The 19,643-nt window shown below is 60.7% G+C and overlaps 1 protein-coding gene and 2 non-coding genes across 4 annotated transcripts in view; 1 reads left to right on the top strand and 2 right to left on the bottom strand.

Annotated features, from left to right (window-relative positions):
• Positions 1-19,136, bottom strand: part of LOC117647996 (feline leukemia virus subgroup C receptor-related protein 2) — a 47,108-nt gene extending 27,972 nt beyond the window's left edge. For both annotated transcript variants that reach the window (XM_034390042.1, XM_034390045.1), the window contains exon 1: positions 18,966-19,136. The gene's annotated coding sequence lies outside the window, so the exon portion shown is untranslated. The remainder of the gene's footprint in view (positions 1-18,965) is intronic.
• Positions 3,464-3,555, top strand: Trnai-uau. Its single transcript is given in 2 exon segments — positions 3,464-3,501; positions 3,520-3,555. It is a non-coding gene; the product is annotated as a tRNA-Ile (tRNA).
• Trnai-uau lies at positions 4,514-4,605 on the bottom strand. The gene is given in 2 exon segments: positions 4,514-4,549; positions 4,568-4,605. It is a non-coding gene; the product is annotated as a tRNA-Ile (tRNA).
• Positions 19,137-19,643: the final 507 nt, after the last annotated feature.

The raw sequence follows: 19,643 nt of genomic DNA, 5'->3' as shown, positions 1-19,643 counted from the left end.
TGCCCTCACGTACCCGGCCCAAGCATGAGTGCGTCCCTTGCAGAAGCAGGCAGCAAAAGCCCAGCGGGCCGGAAAACCGGGAACCGGAAAACCGGAAAACCGGAAAAACGCTACATTCGGCATTCCGGCGGCCCTTCACTTTCGCCTGTCCCTTCCAGAGCGCCTCCACTGGAGGCTGTGGAGGCTGGAGCGGGCTGGAGGCTCCGGCCGATGCACGGCCAAAAGTTTTTCCTAGTTGTTGTTGTTGTTGTTTTTGTTGTTGTTTGTTGATGAAACATGCAGGCTGACGAGCGACAAGTCAGACCGAGGATGTACAAGCAGCACCGGAAACGAATAACAAGCAAACAAACAGCCGACAACGGCGACAGCAACAACAGCGGGACGGCCTCCAAATTGCTTTCGCGTTTAACTTTTTGGACTCATGCGTGAAATGACGCCGTCCAGTGACACGCGATCCGTTGTCTTGTTGTATCTTCATTCCACTTTTCCACCCGCTGTCATCTTCATTTTTCTTCTCTCCTTTTCTTTTGCCTCGCTCGTTCCCCTTCCTTTTTGTCTTCCTTTTGGACGTGAAAACGCCACGCGTCCTGGCCCGGGCAATTACAGTGGCCTTCCTTTAAGGGAAAACAAAACCATACTTTGCATTTTCGCGTCTCACATTTCATTTTAATGTGCTTTTTTTCTTTTATACGGAAAAAAGGGTTTATTCTTAATGGTCATCACTGTGTCAGATGGCGTGCGTGATGACAGCGCAGAAGAAACAGCGGCAGCACCGACCGCGGTATAATGGGGTAAATCAACAACAACAACAACAACAACATGGCTACGCACGTTATCGAAGCCACGTTTTGATTTCGCCCTCGTTATTTCCTTTGCGCTCGTACGGCCTCGCAGGGGGACAAAAAAGGGCAAGAGAAGAATAAAAACAAAAAAAGCCTTTTCCAGCGGACGATGCCCTTTTGTGGAAAAAGTTGGAGAGGCGGCAAAAGTCACGACGAAAACACGGTAAATCACTCGGGCACACCCACACAGACACACAGACACACACACACAGGGTCGTGGAGCCCGAGGCACACCTGTTAGGATTTCAATCTCGTAACAACACAAAGCGGGTTGTTTTAATTTCGCCAAAAGACCGCGCCTCTGGAGTCGTCATTGAAATCCGCAGGATCAACGCCTAGTTCGGGGACATCTAATCCTCTGGTTTCTTTGCGAACACGAGGGCCAAATAATCTGGCTCCAACCCGACGGGCGGGCAAACCCTAAAAAGAGTAAAACTCAAAGTGGGGTAGAACGTTGGGGACTCGAACGCCGGACCCTGGGTTTGTGCGAAGCAACGCCTTAGCGCTCTCGGCTACACGCCCCGCCAGTGGAACGTTGCGTACTTTCCGCACTAGTAGTCCAGGGTATCGACCACTTAGCCTATATTTAGCCGATTTTACTATATTTGGAATCCAGTCTGCGCAGCCCTACCACAGTAGTTGTGCAGAGAGGACTACAATTATATGGTTAAACCAGTCAAACATGCGGAAAATTCCCAATGCCCTGGACGAGATCGGGTTGGACAAACGGACTGGAACGTGGTTGCCAATGCAAAAGAGCCCCTCGCTGAGCGCTCGCGGCTCGGCCTGGCTCGGCCCACGTGGCGGGGAAGTCCCAGTCCCTCACGCTGAGCTACAGCGCAGCATCCCTCAGAGAAAAAAAAACATCGTTTTTATCGCAGCATTCGCACAGTCGCAGATTAAAATCTTAGCCAGATTTTTTTAAAAAAATCGTTTTTTTTTTTCAGATTTGGTTCTTTTTTGTCGTAAAAATTTTTGTTGTTCTTGCTTTGATTTTTTTTTAAATTCGGTTTTGACGCGGTGTAAAAGACAACAACGTGAAAAACAAACGGGAGGAGTAAAATGGGTGTCCGAGGGGCGGGAGGAGAGGGGGAGGGGGCTGCGTGCCGCAGGGGGCTGCTGCGCTACGTACCGAGATCGCAGCCAGGCCTGGGTCGGGCGCGCCTGGGTCGGGGTGGCGCCGGTGGCGCTTGTGCCTCAGCCGCTGGGGAGCTACTGGCGTCGCGACGCTCTGGGCGGCAGAGGCACGCCCCCTCCCTCTCGCGCCCACCCCCACCCCCACCCTCTCTCTCTCTCTCTCTCTCTCTCTCTCTCTCTCTCTCTCCCCCACCGATCACTCCACTCACTCACACCCTGAAGCCAGCGAGGCGGACAACATCTGTTGCTGGGAATCAGTCAAGAATCGCCCCCTGAGCGAGCGGGGCATGATTCCCTTGCAAGACACGTTCGCCGACGGCCCGAGGGCAGCCCGAAGGCAGCCCGAAGGCAGCCCGAAGGCAGCCCGAAGGCAGCCCGAAGGCAGCCCGAAGGCAGCCCAAGGGGAGGCTGCCCTGGCCGGCGTTGCCTTGGTGACCGCCGGCATCTGCGCCACCACCACCGACAGCAAGTCTAGACCGCACGAAACGACGGGGGAAATCCAGGTCGGAGCAGATGGACCACATGCACCGCTGCGTGATCCAATCGTTCGCCAGAAAAGAAAGAACGCCCGTGTCCGTCTCTGTCCAGCTCGTTGGTGGCGTCCTCCTTGGGGGCGGGCAGAGGGATGGCACCCTAACCCACCCGGACCGTGACTTACTGCGAGTGACAAGGACGGAGCGTGCCGACAGAGTCGTCTCCCTCGCAATGCGGGACGCCCCATGAGTGCGAGAGAGACAGAGCGGCTCGAGCATCACACGCTTCCACACTGTAACCCCTTTTCAAGGGAGTACACTACAAGCGTGTCAGCCAGAACAGACCTCCTGGCCCACCGAGCACTGCATCGCTAATTCACTTATTCGTGTCAAATCGCTTTTTTATCTTTTCCATTCTGGCGAAGCTCCAAATTGCGCTCACAGCGACATGGCGCGGGGAAAGAGTGCACGGTGTACCGAGAGCCGGGCACCCCGCCCACCCTTGGATTTGAAACGCCACCGCAAAAAAAGGCGCTCCAGTGTCACTGAGCAGGACTCGAACCAAGCGTGTGACCCCACCAATGGATTCCTCGTTCGGAGAGCAATCCATTGGTGGGGTCACACATTCGGCTCGAGTGCCATTCAGCGACTCTGGAGCTCAAAACGCGTCCGGGATTTGGGCCGCCTCGGCCCACTGGTCCACTGTGCGGCGTCGTTCTTGGGCGAAGCGTTCGGCATGCAAACAAGTGGGCTGGGCTAATCCCAGCTCGGCTCGGTACAAACCGTGTCCCGCGCCCAGCCGGCCCAGCCATTGGCGGCCATTGGGGGGATTTGGGGAGCATTCAGGCCGAAATGCCCTCCCCCCCTCCACCTGCGCCATCGCCGCGCAGAGAGCCCTGGGGGAGACTCTGTGGCACGCGATCGAACTAACGATGGGTATGGTTCACGGCCGAGGAATGCCGTTAGATCAGAAAGCCATGTACCACTTTTAGAGCAAGTGCAGTTACAACTGCCCCAGTGGCGCAATCGGTTAGCGCACGGTACTTATAGGACAGCCTCCGTGAGCGATGCCGGGGTTGTGAGTTCGAGCCTCACCTGGGGCACATTTTTTTTTCTATTTAAATTCTGTTCCCGAGTCCAGAAGTCCCAGCCGAGCCGGCGCCGCACGCGTCCGCCTCGGCAATCATGCGCAGCAGCCGACGTCGCTCCGTTTTTGTTTTGTTTTTGTTTCGCACGCACCCTCGACGTACGCCCTCAAGGCCTCGCGGACGTCCCCGCCGTCCTCGCCGTCCTTGGCCACGATTTAGGGCCGTCCATAAGAACAAACAGCACGCTGCAAGCACGGCGCGCGCATTCGCGATGCGGGGGGGGGGGGGGGGGGGGGGGGCTGCTACGCCTCGCGTTACAACGTTTACCTAGGCGTCGCCACGCCACCGCAAAGTCAAACCCCCAAGCGGACCGCACTCCGCAGGCGACTCGTCCCGAAGAGCGTCGCTCTGTCTCTGTCGCACTCGCGGGCCGCCCCATGGCGGTGCGAGAGAGACGGCGCGGCGAAAGCGGTCCAAGGCGAGAAAGAAGAGGGGGGGGGGGCGCACCGCAGATGCAGCGGGAAAAAAGCAGGGCGTGAAAGAACGCTAAGGAAGCGGGGGAAGTGAAGCGAGGCGGGGGGGGGGGGGGGGCAGACAGGGCGACAACAACTAATGCACCCCCTCCCTGCGCCCCTATTCCGCACCCCGTGACGTAAGATTCTGGCAAAATAAATTCCGCCCCACTCCTTTGCGGCGGCGCCCGGTTGAATCGACCGATGAATCAAAGAGAATTGCTCTAAGCAAGAACAATGAGATGGCGTGGGCCTTTGTAGAGGATATCCCCCTCGATTTGGGTCAAGTGGACTCAGTGGCCCGGGCGGCACGGAACCGCCAGACAGCCGCAAAGCCTCCGCCAAAAGCGCAGCCAGGTCCGTCAGATATTTTGGTCAGATATCCCGGACTATCGGTTCAGGAGATGAAAAGCTAGCCCCCGCAAGACAAGCGAGGCGGGACTGAGAAAAAAAAAAAAAGCTGCCCCAGGTGAGGCTCGAACTCACAACCCCGGCATCGCTCACGGGCACTGCCCTATAAGTACCGTGCGCTAACCGATTGCGCCACTGGGGCAGGTACGCTGAGCCGAGTGCGCACTAGAACTGCCGAAACAATCCCAAAACGAACAAAAAAAAAAAATTATCGCCGGAGGCGAGGCTCGAACCCAGAACCCGAGTGGACGAGAAGAACGAGGCGGTAGTCGAAGCGGCGCCGAAGTGCCTGGGGGACAAAAAAGGGGTCCGAATGGACCGACGGCCGTAACGTGGCGGCGCGGCTTACACTGTGTGAAACACGCTTTGTTGGTTCCCAGGAGAATTACCATCACCCTTCGCGAGATACGTACTCACCCCATTTTTTCCTCCAAACGCCGACACGGCGAATTTTCACGAGGGCATCCCCCCACCCCTTTGAAATCCAGCGGAACCAGTGTGTGAGCTTCCACTGCACTGCTGTCTGGCCGCGGGCTTAGTGGAGTGCAACAGAAATCCGCCCCCTCAGCATCACGGCCCACACGCCTCCACGTGCTGCCACCATGGTGCCACCCCACTGGGAACGCGTCCGCGTCATTTGGCAGTGGCGCAGCGGCGCGGCGGCGCGGCACGGCGGGGACGTCTGGCCGCGACGTGTCTGTCTGTTCGACGAGTGTGGCGGAGTATGCTCGCGGCGCGGCGCGGCGGAGTAGTCGTCAGGTGAATGGGCACTTACTTTCTACGGCGACTTTTCCGGGTCACTCGCAAAACGCGTACCACCACTCGGGTGCGCCCCTTCCCTTCATATCTCCTCTCTCTCTCTCTCTCTCTCTCTCTCTCTCTCTCTCTCTCTCTCTCTCTCTCTCTCTCTCCTACCCCCTGGTGAGAACACCTTCCCGATTCCAATCAGCCGCCCACGGCCCAGTCATTTCCCCCTCCCCCTCCGCCTGGACGCTTTGATAGAATGGCTGGACCGGGTTTCCGCTGCCGTCGCTGCGATTGTTGTTGTTGTCGGTGCGATACACTGACTGGCGTGCACGGCTCGCACCCCATTTGCTGCAGGACGCGGGCCGTCCAGGTGGCAGACCTGCAGTCGATGCGGTTGGCACAGCGGCGCCGCACACGGTCGACTTGACGCGGCGTGGCGCGGGTCGCGGGTTCGATCCCCGGCCGCTGCTTCGCTTCGCTGCGCGCTTTTTACGCCGTCTCTTTGCCCCCCGATTCTAATTCATGGCCTTGCGAGAGCTTCCACCTCCGCGCTCCGCCCCCGCGAATAATCGTAAAAAACAATCCGCAGTAAAAACGGACCGAGGGTCTTGCCCGCCGTCGCCGGCGTTCTGTTCGCAAGCCCGCCCCGTCCACACCGTCCCTGTCTCCGGCCTGTCTGGGAAGCCACCGCCCTCCAAGCGCCGCGCCGCCTTAAATTCCATTTTTCCGCTCATCAAATACGCCCGCTATAAATCAAAAGAGGGCCCTCGCCGCGGCATGGCGTGGCATGGCGGCGGGGCAGGCACTCACCCCAGGCACCAACGACGCGGCGAGCAGCGCGGCGCCGGCGCCCCGCCAGGGCTGGCAGGCAGGCGGCCGGCCGGCAGCCCCGCCAGGGCTGGCAGGCAGCGCAGCCAGCAGCGCTCCCAAGCGCTCCAGATCATGCGTCGCCGACGGACGCAGCCGCGCCGTGCCACGCCGAGCCGTGCCGCGCCGGCCCAGCAGCGCCCCCGTACTGCCGCCGCGCTCTCCTCCCCGGACCCCCGGACCCTCGGCCGCCACGCCGCGCCACGCCGCGCCACGCCGCGCCACCCCGTCCGCAGGCTCCGCAGGCCCTCCCCGCCGGATCGAACGTGCCGGTGGCACGCCGCGCCGCACCGGCCACCCCCAGCCACCCTCATCAAGTACCAGTCAAAGTACCCGCCGGCCCGCCGGCCTCCAGGACGCCGCCGTCGAGGGCCTCCTTGTAAGGGGCCGTTACGACCCGCCGACGGCATCCTGGAGGCCGGGAATCGCGCCAGGAAGCGCGCGGGAAACGGCCGGGGACGCACAGTGGATTTGCCAACACCGGCGGAGGCGGCCAAAACTCTGGACGCTTTTTGAGCTCTAGAGTCGCTAAACAGGACTCGAACCGAACGTGTGACCCTACCAATGGATAACTCGTTCGGAGAGCAGTCCATTGGTAGGGTCAGACGTTCGGTTCGAGTCCCATTTAGCGACTCTGGAGCTCAAAACGCGTCCGGGATTTTGGCCGCCTCCACCGGTCTTCTGGCCCACTGTGTGCGGTGTTTCTCGCGCACCTTCCACCTTCCGACACCTTCGACAACAGCCCCCCCTCCTCCCCGACCGCCATCATTAACAGACTGTCGCTCCGTCAACGCCAACGAGCACGGCACGCTCAAGTACGGGCGGCAGGGGGTGGGGGAGTTTGAACGGAACTTGCTGTGCGGTGAAGAAGTGAGAAGGAAACGCTTTCAGCAATGCGACGAATTCGCTGGTTCGGCGGCCTTGGCCCTGAAACACGGACACACACACACACACGCACACACACACGCACAGACAGACTCACACACACGCGCGCGCGCCCTCGCCCACACACAGACAAAGTACACACAAACACACACAGTCTCATCACGGGGGTTCTTCTCGTGGCAGTGTGCTCTCCCTCCCCCCTCCCCTTTTTTTCGCCCGGGCTGCACTGGGAGATGCAAGACTATATCCGCCCGCGCACGCCGCCCCGCCCCGCCCCGCCCCGGATACAGCCGGCTTCGTCTTTCGAAACAATCTGCGCGGGAAAATCAATGACGAAACCAACCCGAGTTCCCTCGGCGCAGCCCCGCTTCTGCTAGCCGTACCCACCACTGCGGGCTTGTCGCCCTCCCCCCCTCCTTGCCAGCCAGGGTGACAGATGTAAAAGCCAAGAGAACGTGTCTGACCACGTTCGGTCTCGCGTCTGGCTAAGAGGTCGCATGCATCACGCTGCAGAGAGGGTTCCATCGCCCCGACCGGCCCGACGCCCGAAACTTGATCCAAACTCCGCCCAAACTACTCGCGCCTATTTGTCTTCTCTCTTTTTTTTCGGGAGACGGCTGAATTGAAAGTTCCGCTTCTTCTCAAGGAGTTGGTATAACAGTGTGCAGGGCGGTGACCGCGACCGCGGCTGGGTTGGGTGAGGTTAGGTGAGGACCAAGTTTAGGTAGGAACCAAGGTTAGGTTAGGTCCGGCAGGGTTTCAACCATTCCCGAGAAGCAAGCGACCTAAGTGAGCGAGGCACAGAGCATCCCAGCCAATCCCAGCCCGGGGTGCGGGAGGAGGACCGAAGCGCCCGCAGACACCAGTGTAGGCCGCCCTGCCAGGCGAGGGGCGCGGCGTGTGGCCTACCCCGCGACCCGCAGGCGCTAAGGGAGGAAGCAGCCCTGCGCTGTCTTAAAGTCGTGTTTTGGGCCGACTTTAAGCAGCCACTGCGTCTGATCCGAGGCGGGCCTTCGTGCTTTCTCAACGGGCATTTGGTCTTTGGACCTTCCTTTAGCATGCCTTTGTTGCGGAGTGCGATTATCCGCCTTAGTTTGGGAGCAGTACTGGCTCAAAGTTGATGAAAACAGTCAAAACTGCCTTTGAAAAATCGTGTTTTGGGCCGACTTTAAGCAAACACTGCGTCTGATCCGAGGCGGTATCTCCTACTCCCTCAACGGGCAATTGGTCTTTGGACTTTCCTTTAGCATGCCTTTGTTGCGGAGTGCGATTATCCGCCTTAGTTTGGGAGCAGTACTGGCTCAAAGTTGATCAAAACGGTCAAAAAGCATTTTTCAAAGGTTTCAAAGGCCGTTTTGATCAACTTTGAGACAATACTGCTCCCAAACTAAGGAGGATAATCGCACTCCGTAACAAAGGCATGCTAAAAGAAGGTCCAAAGACCAATTGCCCGTTGAGGGAGGACGACATACCGCCTCGGATCAGACGCAGTGGATGCTTAAAGTCGGCTCAAAACACGATTCCGCGTTCAGAGAGCAATCCATTGGTGGGGTCACACGTTCGGTTCGAGTCCCATTTAACGACTCTGCGGAGCTGAAAACGCGTCCAGAGTTTTGGGCGCCCCCACTGTGGGGCTGGGGCATGCTGAGGCAGCCGAAGCGACGAAAACGGCTCTGGGAATGAGTCCGCCGGCTGATGAGGCTGTGTGACGGTGGCGCGATATGATCGAATCTACTTAAGCTGACGGCGTGGTGACGGCGCGGCGAGGCGCCAGGCACGGCCAGGCACGGCCAGGCACGGCCAGGCACGCTAATCAGCGTGGCTATTTCCCATCGCCTCCCTCGCTCCCTTGTTTCCCTTGTTCTCGAGGCTGCCGGGGCTGGCGAGTCATCGAAGGTCCGTGATTGGTCGGGAAGGAACGGGGATGGAAAAGAGGGGGGGGGGAGGCAGTAGATCCACTCTCCTTGCCGCGCGGGGCGCGGAGGTCTCCTCCATAAACCTTGAGCAGGATAATAGACCACGGGAGATTTCGCGCGCCGTAACCTGGAAGAATCCCGAGTCCCGCGGGATTGCGGGGCGCGGCGGGGCGCGGCAAGCGCCTTGACAATTTCTTTACAAACCAGAGGCCCCCGGGAATGCGGGGAATCCAACCCGGCCTGGGCCCACCCCATCAATGGACTGCTCTCCGAACGAGGAATCTATTGGTGGGGTCACACGCTCGTTTCGAGTCCCATTTAGCGACTCTGGAGCTCAAAACGCGTCTAGAGTTTTGGCCCACTGTGAGACCGACCCGGCGGCGTAGCAGCGAGTCAGCGAGGCAGGGCACACGCGCGCGCCGGAGTTGCTCAAAGTATTTCCCGCTGTCTTGTTTGGCCAACAGCTCCCATATTGGCCGCACAACGCGACCTAGACTATGAAGCAGCCCCTCCCCCTCCCCCTCGGTGTGATGCTGGCCCGGATGCAGTGACGGGGCGCCCCCCGGATGCAAGAAGGCGCTGTGCGGTCCGACAAAGCGGCAAGTCCGCCCGCCGGACTCCAGCGAGACTCCAGCTTGCTCTGGCTGGAGGGCGCACAGTGGGCCAGAAGACCGGCGGAGGCGGCCAAAATCACGAACGCGTTTTGAGCTCCAGAGTCGTTAAGTGGGATTCGAACCGAACGTGTGACCCCACCAATGGATTGCTCTCCGAACGAGGAGTCCATTGGTGGGGTCACACGTCCGGTTCGAGTCCCGTTTAGCGACTCTGGAGCTCGAAACGCGTCTGGAGGTTTTGGCCGCCCCCACCGGCCTTCTGGCCCACTGTGCGTAGGGCGGCGTAGAGGCGCGAGAGAGACAGAGCGACGAAGCTGTTCTGCCGGAGCGAGGCTCCGGAAAGGGGTGGCTCGAGTGTGTCGGAGAAACCGACACATTTCAGTTTTCATTTCTTCGCAGCTCGCCCTTCTCTCTCTCTTGGTCTTCGCCCGTCGCCTCGGCGCTGGCTAGCGTTCCACCGATTTCCCGCCCCTCTTCCTCGCCTCCCCGTTTTCCCCATTTTCTCCCCGCCGTATTTTCGGCTGGAAAAGTGGCCCGATGAGAGTAATGGAAAAAGGAGCTCTGGCCTTCCCCTCCTCGGCGCAGTCGGCCCAGTCGGGCCGGCCGGGCCTCTCTTCCTGGCGCTTCTGCCGGCCGCTCAAGGAGCTAGACGTGGGGAGAAGTCAGACGATTCGAGGAGAAGTAAGAAGAATTAAGAAAAAGTAAGGAGAAGTACGAAGAATTAAGAAAAAGTAAGGAGAATTAAGTCTGCTTTTCATTGCACTCTGTCCAAACTTACAGCGTCGTTTCCTCACTGGGGAAAGCGTGCCACCGGTCCTCTGCCGCGTGCTTCGGACACGTGCCGCGCATTTCAACGAGAGGGAAAGAAACAGGGATATTAATTGTAACGACGCGCGCTGGCGCGTGCGTCCAGCCTGGGCTTACCGCCCCACCTGCCGCTGCGTCGCTCTGTCTCTCTCGCACTCGTGGGCCTCGTGGGCCGTGCCGCAGAGGTGCGAGAGAGACGGAACGACGCAGGGCACTGGTTGCCGCACTGGTTGGCGCGCGTGCTGTCTATCGGCCATCTCGGCCACGTGGCAGCGCGGCGCCACAGTGGGCCAGAAGACCGGCGGAGGCGGCCGAAACTCCAGACGCGTTTTGAGCTCCGGAGTCGCTAAGCAGGACTCAAACCGAACGTGTGACCCCACCAATGGATTGCTCTCCGAACGAGGAATCCATTGGTGGGGTCACACGTTCGGTTCGAGTCCCGGTTAGAGACTCTGGAGCTCGAAACGCGTCTTGGCCGCCTCCGCCGGTCTTCTGGCCCACTGCGAGTCGCTCTGGCCCCTGGCCGGCCAGGCAATAAGCGGCCACTTCCAGGCCGGATACTCTCTGATCGCGGTCGACGCTGAGCCTGTGGCTTTGGCGGTCTTGGCGGGTTTGGCAGGGACCCCACTGCTTCCGAGGGGCCGGCCCGTCGCTCCGTCTTCGTCGCACTCGTGGGCCGAGCCGTGGGTGCGACAGAGACAGAGTGACTCGAGGTGGCGAAGTGGATGGATGGCACTGTGATCGGGTTGGCTGCGCCCTGCCCTTGCCCTGCCTGCGCCTTGGCCTCTCCGTTATGAAAATGCCCGCGCCCCGCGCCAAAGTTTTTCGTCGCGTCGCCGGGGCCGGGGATCGAACCACCGCCAGCGAGCCACGCGCAGGGCTCAGGATATCGGAGGGGATAAATTTGGGTCTCGAACCGCGTACCAGTGTAGCAGCGAAGCCAGCGGGGCGAAGCGGGAGAGGCGAGCGAAGCGGATTGGAGGTGAACGACTGTGTGCACAGGGCGGCACGGCACAGGGGGCTCTGGCTGTCGGCGCCTCCTCTCTCTCCGAGTCCCTCTCCCTCCAGGCCGTCCACGTCCACGTCGTCCACGCCGTCCACGGGGAGACCGTCTCTACATGTCGCTCTCGTTCAAGCTGCGTTTATCCGCTACTAAGCCCAAAAAACAACACCAAAAAACAAAAAAAAAAACAGTGTGACGAGGTGGCCCGCATGCAGCCCCCTGATTGCACTGGCTTGCCCCCCCCCCCTCGCCACTTGCAAATATTGGCTCGGCAAGGGAGGCTGACCGCTCGCCGTCCGCTGTGGACACTGTCAGGACGAGTCGGACGAACGGAAAAGCCACTGTTTAGTTGGGTGCAAAAAATCTCCTTGCTCTGGAAAAAAATGTGCAGACGGCATGAAGAATATAAAGCGTCACAGATTTCGATCGGCCTTGGCTTCCAGGCTCCCCGGCTGCTCTTCTCTATCACGCACAGTGGGCCGGACGACCGGTGAGGCGGCCAAAACTCTAGACGCGTTTTGAGCTCCAGAGTCGCTAAGTGGGACTCGAACCGCACGTGTGACCCCACCAATGGATTGCTCTCCGAACGAGGAATCCATTGGTGGGGTCACACGTTCGGTTCGAGTCCCATTCAGCGACTCTGGAGCTCAAAACGCGTCTGGAGTTTCGGCCGCCTCCACCGGTCTTCTGGCCCACTGTGGGGCCGGCTGCTCTGCGCTGCGCCCCGCGGCCCTGACGGACACTCGTACACCCCGAGCGAGCCGCGCCGCCTGATGGGGATTGATGAACCGGCATCCACAAACACTGGGCCCAGAATTTCCCGCCCGCGAACTTGATCGCAGCAATTAAACGCGACGAAAAGCCAATTCGGACGAGCCTGCGCCGCGCCGCGCCGGGCCGGCCGGACCTCTGGCTGCTTGTCAGCGCGTCGATCGTCCGCACCTGTGACTCTCTTGTTGGTTCCGAGGCGACACTGTTGGGTTGGGACTGGGTTGCCAGTGTGCCAGTGCTCTCGCTAAAACGGCCGCCACTTGCCGGGCGGTCCTCAGCAGCCTGTAAGTCTCCGGCAGGCCCTTGGCCGGGCCCTCCGGGTCCTTTGCGCCCTTTGCGCCTTGCCGGGAAGTGAATTGGCCGGTGGACCGCCCCGCCGCTCGTCCCTAAGCCCTTTGTCAGTACGCGGACAATATGCATAGTTTATCCAGGGGACCACGAGTGTCGTGCCGGTGCCCTTGGCTTCCTTGGCGGCCCTTCGGGTCCAGCCAGCAGCCCTGCGGCCCAGCGGCCCTTCTGCTTCGGCTTGGCACTGCTTGCCCCGCACAGTGGGCCAGAAGACCGGCCCAGCGGCCGAAACGCCAGACGCGTTTTGAGCTCCAGAGTCCCTGAACAGGACTCGAACCGAACGTGTGACCCCACCAATGGATTCCTCGTTCGGAGAGCAATCCATTGGTGGGGTCACACGTTCGGTTCGAGTCCAGTTTAGCGACTCTGGAGCTCAAAACGCGTCCGGGGTTTTGGCCGCCTCCGCCGGTCTTCTGGCCCACTGTGGGCCGCCCCGCCCTCTCGGAATTAACGCGATGAAGCTTTTACGGTGGGGGCGTGGGTGTGCATGTCGCGCTTATCGAAGCCAAGGTCGCGGTGGGGGCGGGCCGGGCGGAGAACTCCGTGGCGGGCTACGGCTGTTACGACCGGGTGGGGCGGAAAATCCAACTGACTTACACACACACAGGCCCAGAAATTGAAAAAAAAAATATGACATCCCTTTGTCACTACACTGCCCTATGCGGTTTGAACCGCAGAGCGTTTTCTGCCGTCCATTTGGCCGTCCTTGTCGCGGACCCGAAGCTACGCGAAGCTAAACCCCAAAATAAGAAAACTTCCGTAAAGTATCCGAAATATCGACAGGGCCCGCGCAGGCTCCAATGGCTGTCTCTCTCTCGTTCGCACTCCCAGCGCGCGCGATAGAGAGAGACAGCCTGCCGGCCCCCCGGCCATCAATCGGCGCACAAGTTTGCGGGGGCGAAAAGAAAAAATAAAGTAAAATAAAGAATGGAAGGGAAAAATGGGCTTTTGGGGTTGACTGTCTGGGCGCCATCCCGCTACGCGGGCTACGCGGCGCGGAGCGCGGCCAAGACAGGGTCGTCGCTCTGTCTCTCTCGCACTCGCGGGGCCGCCAGGCGACGCCAGGCCGCAGGGGTGCGAGAGAGACAGCGCTGGTCGGAAGCGGACTACAGGCCAAGGCCCTCGAGCCGGCGGCGGGGCGGGGCGTCGCCAAGTCTGGCCCCGAAGCCGAAGTCGCGGCGCCATCCACGCCGTGCCTCTGCCGCCATCCTGCAGGGACCCAGGGACCCTCTATCTCCGCGCTGTTCTCGTCCATGTAGGGATTATTCACCTCGAGTGCTATCGGGAGATACGCGGTGTCTCGAGCGGCCAAAGGCAAAGCGGCAAAGCCTCGCGGAATCCACTTGACGGCAGGACAGCGCCACTCCCTGCCCACAGTGGGCCAGACGACCGGCGGGGGCGGCCGAAATTCCGGACGCGTTTCGAGCTCCAGAGTCGCTAAGTGGGACTCGAATCGAGCGTGTGACCCCACCAATGGACTCCTCGTTCGGAGAGCAATCCATTGGTGGGGTCACACGTTCGGTTCGAGAAAGATTGGCGCCGTGAAGTTGGTCAAAACGCAGACGACGTGTTCGCTGATTACAACGTCTGGCAATAACTTGCTCTATCTCGCCCTTGCTTGCCCGCACCTTGCCCGCACATGCCGCCTAGGCCGTCTTACACTTGTTGAAGCCGCTCGCTCGCTCTGCTCGTCGAGGGAGCTTTGCGCTCTCCGATTTCGGCGCGGTTTCGCGACTTGGGGAGTCGAGGCTTGCTGGCTGCGCGCCCGATGGGTATCACTTGATGGGATTCCTGTTTCAGAGACAGAAACTACTGTCGCTCCGCTCTGGCGGCTCTGGCGGGGCTCCGCGCTAGTTGCTCTCGTTACTCCCCGTCCCGCGACTCCCAGCGCCTCCATGATCCCTTCTAAAATTCGCTCCTCTGTCTGTCTGTCTGTCTGTCTGTCTGTCTGTCTGTCTCCCCATGGCACCGCATCCTCTTCCTGCATTTCTCCTCCTCCCCCCCCCCCCCCACGACGTCTCCAGCCGCCAGGCAGAAGATCAGGGCTTGATGGCGCGCGCGAGACGCGAGTCGGTGGTTCGAGGACCCCGATTTGGGTGCAGGGCGGCACGGAGGGTGCAAAGGCGTGGGGAGGGGTGAGAAAAAAGGGGGAGAATACGTATACATATCTGTGGCGACAATGGCGCGCAGGGCACTGCCAGGCAGGCAATGCCAGGCAATGCCGCGCAAGCGCCGTTTCTTTGGGATATGGATTGCCGAGGCCACTTGGCACATATCGCCACATCGTCCCAGCTCTCCTTTTTGCTTCCTTCTCTCTCTCTCTCTCTCTCTCTCTCTCTCTCTCTCTCTCTCTCTCTCTCTCCCTCTCCTGGTCCTCTCTCCTCTGTCCTTCGCCCTTCCTTCCTGGTGACGCTAACCACCCGGGCGTTCCCCACCCCTTGCTGCACAGTGGGCCAAAACCCCGGACGCGTTTTGAGCTCCAGAGTCGCTAAATGGGACTCGAACCGAACGTGTGACCCCACCAATGGATTGCTCTCCGAACGAGGAATCCATTGGTGGGGTCACACGTTCGGTTCGCGTCCCATTTAGCGACTCTGGAGCTCAAAACGCGTCTAGAGGTTTGGGCCGCCCCACCGGTCGCTGGCCCACTGCGACGAGGGACTTAGCAACCAGGTCCGGGGTTGCTCCTCGCTGACACGGACGGACAGCACACGTCAGAGCGTCCCCCGGCGGGGCCGCGGCGGACGAGTAGAGTGAGGTGTCCCCCGCAAGGTCGTCGCGTGTTCCGATTGGCGGTCACGCGACGCCGTGACGTCACAGTTATGAATGGACGCTGATTTGCAAGACTCGTCTCATTTGGGTCCGGCCCTTTTCGGCCTTTCGGCGTCCAATCACAACGCGCCGCTGACGTCACTTCCACCACACTGGGCCTCTAATCAGGGCGCGCATTAACACGTTGGGAGAATCAAGCCTCGTTATGCCGCCGGTGCATCGAACGGTCTCTCTCGCACCTCTCCGGCACGACCCGTGAGTGCGAGAGAGGCAGCCTGCAGTGTGTCGATGCGACTGACGGCCTGTGAGAAATAGGCCAGACCAAACCAGGACGGCAACACTAGCCAAGTCTCGACAGCGAAGTCCGGCCGAAGTCCGGGGAAGTCCCTGCGTCTCTGCTCTGCCAGGCCTGGCCAGGTCCGGCAGGACGTCAATGCTGGCGGGGCTGCCAGGCTCGGCATCTGGAGCCAGCCCAGCTCGGCGCCGCCCCGGGCGGGAACCGTCCAATCCCCGCCAACTTCTTTCCCGCCTCCACCAGTCTTCTGGCCCACTGTGCGCCGCGCCACAACACTGTGTAGCGCCTTTCACGGTTTGACAGGCAATGCCGCGATTTTTCAACTCGCCGGTCCTCGGTCCTTGGCCTCGGTTCCTTCCGCCTGGACAGGCGTGGCCGCGCGAGCGTGGCGAACGTGGCGGGCCTGTCGTGCGTGGTGACGTCACGCACAGTGGGCCGGAAGACCGGCGGAGGCGGCCGAAATCCCGGACGCGTTTTGAGCTCCAGAGTCGCTAAGTGGGACTGGAACCGAACGTGTGACCCCACCAATGGATTCCTCGTTCGGCGAGCAATTCAACGGCGGGGTCACACGTTCGATCCGAGTCCCATTTAGCGACTCTGGAGCTCAAAACGCGTCCGGGATTTTGGCCGCCTCCGCCGGTCTTCCGGCCCCTGACGTGGCGATGGTGACGTTGACGTCGCGAGCTGAACCGAGGCCGAACCATGCACCTGCCACACGTGATGGCATGCTTTCGTTAACGAGATTCAACGTACGGCGCCTCTGCTTGTCTTGGCTGGCCGGCTCACGACACGCCGGGCTAGCCGGGCAAGCCGGGCACCACGCTAGCCAACACTGTACCACCACGACTCGACAGCGCAGCACAAGCGCAGCCAGTACGTCATTTTTGTTTTACGCGTCTAGTGGAAAATTCTCCCCTCGCGCGTCAAAACACACGTCCGCACTGTGGGCTAGAAGCCCGGTGGAGGCGGTCGAAATCCCGGACGCGTTTTGAGCTCCAGAGTCGCTAAATGGGACTCGAACCGAACGTGTGACCCCACCAACGGACTGCTCTCCGAACGAGGAATCCATTGGTGGGGTCACTCGCTCCATGGTGGACTGTGGACCACACACGCCCTACACCCTCTCGCTGCGCGGCGGCCAAGGGGCCGCAGGGCCACAAGGACCAGAAGGACGGCCCGGCAAAACGGAGAGGACGCGAAGAAATAGTGTTTCAAGCAACGCACACACACACACACAACCACACACGAAGCGCGGCCTCGGCGCCCCGCACAGCGGATTGCTTCCGAACGGAGCTTCTGTCGCTCTGTCTCTCTCGCTCTCGTCGGGGGCCCTGTAGTGGTGCGAGAGAGACAGAGCGACGCGAGGCAAGTAATTGGCTCCCTGGAGGAAAATGTGTCTCTTTTTTTTTTTAGCGAGTCCAGTCGGACAGCGAGGGCCGTGTATCATATGGTTGCTTGGTCGAGCGGGACGGGGCAGGGCGGGGCGGGGCAGGGCGGGGCGGGGCGGGGCGGGGCGGGGCTGCCTTGTTGAGAGTTCAATATTCCGAAGCACGGCGCCTCACTCAAGTCAGACCCACAGCGAGCCACCACAGAGTCTTCTTTCCACGCAAATGAAAGTCCCGGTCGCACGCAGAATGAGTGGCCAACCTTTCACCCCGGAATCCTCTTGTTTGTTGACGAGCGGAAAAATACACTGGTTTAGTTCCACCCCAGCAGCAAGGGTGCATGGCGACGAATGCAGTGGTGTACGTTTGCAGCGGAAGAGTGGAAAAAAATGCGTGATGTTAAAAATACAGTCGTTCTTGAATTGAGTCGGTCGGGGGCAACTAATAACGCCACGAATCGAGTGGAAAGTATTCACAATGGTTGCCAAAAGCGCGCGCAAAAAAAGCGCACACACAGACTGAAACAGGACAGTGCAGCAGCCAGCGCCGCCACCCTTCCGCAGCCAAAAAGCGAGGCGATCATTTTCCCGCCAAGGCAGGCCGCTATTCGGCCGCACAGTGGGCCAGAAGACCGGTGGGGGCGGCCGAAACTCCAGACGCGTTTCGAGCCCCAGAGTCGCTAAATGGGACTCGGACCGAACGTGTGACCCCACCAATGGACTCCTCGTTCGGAGAGCAATCCATTGGTGGGGTCACACGCTCGGTTCGAGTCCCGTTCATAGACTCTGGAGCTCAAAACGCGTCTAGAGTTTCTGCCGCCGACGCCGGTCTTGTGGCCCGCTGAGTCGGCAGTGGTTCGAAGTGGAGCCCCAAGCCTCGATGCATGATTAGTTTGAAGGATGGCGCTAAGTTGGAGAGGGGCGCCATTCGCCGCGTGGCCGCGTCGTGCCGCCGGGCCCTTGGCTGCCGGGCCACGCAGCGTAGCAGCGCGCGCGCCAAATTAGAATCGCTGAGTGAACAGATTCCACGCCGCGGCGGTCTAGCCAGTCTAGCCCTATGACTAGACTGCCCAGACGAGTCTAAACAACGACCGCGGACTGACTGGCTGACTGGCCGGGGTGACTGAACTGACTGAACCACTGCATGGCCACTGCCATCGGAGACGCGGAACCACGGCGTGGTATCGACGACTCGAGCGCCTGGCCGGCCAAGGTGCGCACTGCGTGGCACAGCGTGGCACAGCGTGGCACTGCGTAGCGAGTTCGATGGTTCGCCTCCACCCGGGTCCCAAGGACCTTTCGTCGCTCCTCTGTCTCTGTCACACTCGTGGGGCGTCCCGAGAGCCAGAACGACGAAACGAGCCTTCGGCAAGGGTCCGTTCATAATCCGGCCCCCGTTTCCAGCGGTCGGACTAACGACCCTCACCCAAGGCCCCTAAATCGGCAGCCTGCTAATGATTCGGTGAACGGCGGGGACGGCGGGGACGACCCGCACCGTGTGCAAACTAGATTGCGGACATGTTTGCCGGCCTTGGGTCCGCCCCTGCTTGCCCCTGGCCCGCCCTGCCCGTGCCGTCCTTCGCGCGAGCCCCACGGCTGTGCCCTTGCTTCCCCAGGTAGCCCCGCCGCAAAAGTACACCCGAAACGTGACCTGAACCAAGAGACTAGAGGTAGCTTAGGTTAGGTTGGGTTAAAATAGGTTAGGATAGGTTATGATAAACTGACAGCCTAGTGTGTACTCAGTACACTTCTATCGTAGTCTAAGGGGTGCACTCAGTACACAGTAAGTGCTCGGTACACACTCGAGTTTTCAGTGCGGGGAAATTGAAGGTTTGGCACCGTTAATTCTGAAATCACCCTGTTGCTCTCTCGCGATCGGTTCACAAGCTTTTCGTCCTGTGCCTTACACAGGCGCGTTTTAAGGGAGGGGGGGAGGGATTCTTAAAACGCCTGATAGTTGGCAACCAGCATCACATGCCCCAGTAGGTAGGCAAAATGTACACAATCCCCCCCCCCCCTGTCGGAGGCTCCTTGAACCGCGCCCGGCCTGACATGGAGGCGATGATGCGCTCTTAAATTTGACGTGCGCTTACCTCACTCTGCAACGGTATCCATCACGGTGGCCAGCTAACACACTGACAGCGCCACGGGCTGCACTTGCGGCGACACGCACTCACGTTATAAACAACAACAAACCACCCCGTTCGGGGCCGCGGCGGCAGTGGGGCGCCTTTGGGTCTTCCGCGGCCGAGCCGGGCCGAGCCGCGCGGGCCCCGAAAGAGGCGCGAACGGGCTGGCGGGGCGGGGCGGCGCGGCGCGGGGCGGCACTAGGACAGCGGCGACTCCTCGTGGCGACCGAGGCGACGGCCCTCGAGAGCCTGGCAGCCTGGCCCCGCGGCCCTAGAGGCCCGGCCCGATGCTGGCGATGCGATGCGACCGGCCCGCGGTCCCCGGTTCCCGATACCACGATACGACGGCCTAGGCACGGCGACGCGGGGGCGCGGGGCCGCCAGTCGATTGAGCAGGCGGAGCGCGCGGAGAGTGGCGCCGCGGCGCCCTGCGTCGCGACGACGCCGACCAACCTCGCCGACGACGGCACGACGGCGGCCTCTGGGGCCTCTTGCTGCCCGGGCGGGGCCCTTCGGTTCGGTCCCCTCGCTTCTGTCCCCACGGTCCGGCGATGGACGAACGAACACTAGGCTAGTGTGACAACCTCTCCTCAACTTCGCGCTGCTTCGCGCGCAATCGGGTTGACGCGGTGCTGTACAGGC

The sequence above is a fragment of the Thrips palmi genome, unplaced genomic scaffold (genome assembly GCF_012932325.1).
Source record: "Thrips palmi isolate BJ-2018 unplaced genomic scaffold, TpBJ-2018v1 HiC_scaffold_3, whole genome shotgun sequence".
Lineage (NCBI taxonomy): Eukaryota > Metazoa > Arthropoda > Insecta > Thysanoptera > Thripidae > Thrips > Thrips palmi.
The sequence above is the reverse complement of the archived record's forward strand: the minus strand, read 5'-3'. Positions and strand labels throughout refer to the sequence as shown.